Source organism: Austrofundulus limnaeus, unplaced genomic scaffold (genome assembly GCF_001266775.1).
Source record: "Austrofundulus limnaeus strain Quisiro unplaced genomic scaffold, Austrofundulus_limnaeus-1.0 Scaffold252, whole genome shotgun sequence".
Classification (NCBI taxonomy): Eukaryota; Metazoa; Chordata; class Actinopteri; order Cyprinodontiformes; family Rivulidae; genus Austrofundulus; species Austrofundulus limnaeus.
In genome coordinates, this window is record NW_013952654.1 from 531,955 (window position 1) to 534,323 (window position 2,369).

The 2,369-nt window shown below is 44.3% G+C and overlaps 1 protein-coding gene across 1 annotated transcript in view; it reads left to right on the forward strand.

Moving 5' to 3' along the window:
- LOC106526006 (carboxyl-terminal PDZ ligand of neuronal nitric oxide synthase protein) overlaps window positions 1-2,369 on the forward strand; it is a gene marked incomplete in the record, with an annotated part of 267,121 nt that overhangs the window by 113,506 nt on the left and 151,246 nt on the right.

Consider the following 2,369-nt stretch of genomic DNA (forward strand, 5'->3'; position numbering starts at 1 on the left):
TTACTAGCCTAAACAAATCTCCGGTCGGGCCGCAATGCATTATGGGATATGCTGGGCGGGGAAGGATCCATCAGACCTGTCCTTCAAATCGGGGAAAAGGAAGGACGTATTTGTCGGCCACATCGGAGGAGTCTTCGGTTTTGGATGGCCTTCGTCACGGTGCTGTGACGTACGCGGCCAACAAATTCGGCCTTCGGAGGACCCGTCCTGTCGTTTTGGACACAGCCATTGTCTCGCTGTTGAACTCATACCGGAACAAATATCCCACCAGTGATGAGCAGAATCTTGTTGAATAAGTTTTGCAGCATATAACACGTCCCCCTKGGTGACGTAAGTGGATACTGTGAGATCAGACACATTAGACCCATGAGATTCAATCATATGTTTTAGCTCTTTTGACTGATTCAGGGCGCCTCTGAAACGATCAAGAGAGACCCGCCAAAAAAAAGAGACCCGCCAAGGTACCTGGAGAACATCCTATTGTGTTAGGGGAAAGTCAGAGGAGAAATTAGTCAATTGATAGGTCAAGTTGTTCCAATGCCACAAGTAAACATTAAACACGCACCCAGAAAAAGGAGCCTTAGGTAGTTGCGGATGACTACTCATAGTGGCTATGCACAGAGTATGTGGGCCAATCTGCCATAGCATGTCTCTGGGTCGCTCAAAAGTCCAATCACACAACACCTGGTCTCTGGTTAAGCATGGACTAACAAAACCTGTCTGTAACATACATACCATACCCTTATCAGCAGTCTCGCACATTTGCAAGTCATAGGTCAGACTGGTTTTGGGGTCAAACCAATMCCCTCAAAGTTTCAAAAACCAAAATCCTGAAATTGTTATCACAGGCAGCACATGATAATGACAAACAGTAATGACATTGCTAACTTCATGTTGAACATAAGGACCTTCACACTCATGAAGTTTGAGGGGATAAGAAGGGGAGTCAGACACACCCAGATTTAGAGTCGGACCGACGGTCAGTGGATCCAGACGCGCGGTCATCCGGTTGATGCCTGTGTTCGAACCTTGAGATTATCGGGCTCTCTAATCTTGTGTCATTCAGGTGAGAACTTTATGTTTCTGTTTTTATTTTGCATCAACCTGTGTGTGTAAGCACTGAATGTGCTGCTGGCTGTTTGCTGTGGGGAAATAATAAATTGACACTATTGATTTCTAGCAGCTCCAGTCTTTGTGTGTGAATTCTTGTGTCGTCCTCATTTCTTCCACTCAGAGTGCCGACCCTTTACGAACCTGGTTTAATAAATGTAGATAACGAATGAAATATTATTAGTCTGATATTTCGTGAAACAAGGACGATGTGCTCCTCGTCGTGTTCCGGTGGAACACTAAACCAGTCGAGCTTTGCATGAAATATTTAAAACCAGATGCAGAAAATGGCCTTGGTGTAGGTCGGCCGCACAGTCCGTCAGAGTTTGTGACATTTACATCCTGTATGTGCAGCGCAGTCGACAATGAAGCAGATGAAAACGTGCTCATTAAACCAGCTTCAGGCTGACGGGTAAACACGTCTGAACTTTAGGACTTGATTAAAACGCTTCGGTGTTTCCCTGAAGACAACATTCTACAGAAGTCTGTTATTATGTCCTTTAATTCAGGGGTTTGAGAATGACTTATAACAGAGGAGATGTTCCTGGACAGAAAACCCATCAGATCACATCATCGTCATCTTCTGAAGAAACTCAACGTGAGGAATTTTTAAAACTTTTGTCGAATTTAAAGCTTGTTTCTAAATGCCTAAAAGGACCGGCTCCTCAGGTGCTCGCTGATCTTTTGGTTGGTCTTCGATCTACAGGCTCAGGAACTCGTGGTCGAGGGATTAATGTGAGGATTTCTGACTTGATTTCTGAAGAACCAACTTTATCATGAAGAACTGCCTCTTTTCTACTGATGTTAAATGAACTGTTGGATGGTGCAGATCAGGGGTGTCCAAAGACGGTGCTGCCCTGGTTCAACACAGCTGAACCTAAGGAGTGCTTAGTTAGTGGGCCTCTGCAGACCTTGATGGCAAACTGAGAAGGTAAATCATCTATTTGAATCGCTGTGTTGAAGCAGGGACAAATCTAAAACTTGCAGGAGACCGGCCCTTGAGGACTGGAGTTGGACATGGTGTAGATGGACATCAGATGTCTTGCTGGTGTTAAAATAACATTTGTGAAAGTGTTAAATTTTAACACCCATTTGTGTTAATTTAACACCAGCCAGTGTTCATTCTTCAACAATACTGGGTGTCATATTAACATTTCAGCAGTGTTAAAATTAGAGATGTGACATTCGTGAACGATCCGAATCTTTTGAACGGCTCTTTACAACCAACGATAGGAGCCGAGTCGCGGGCAGTAATGAGC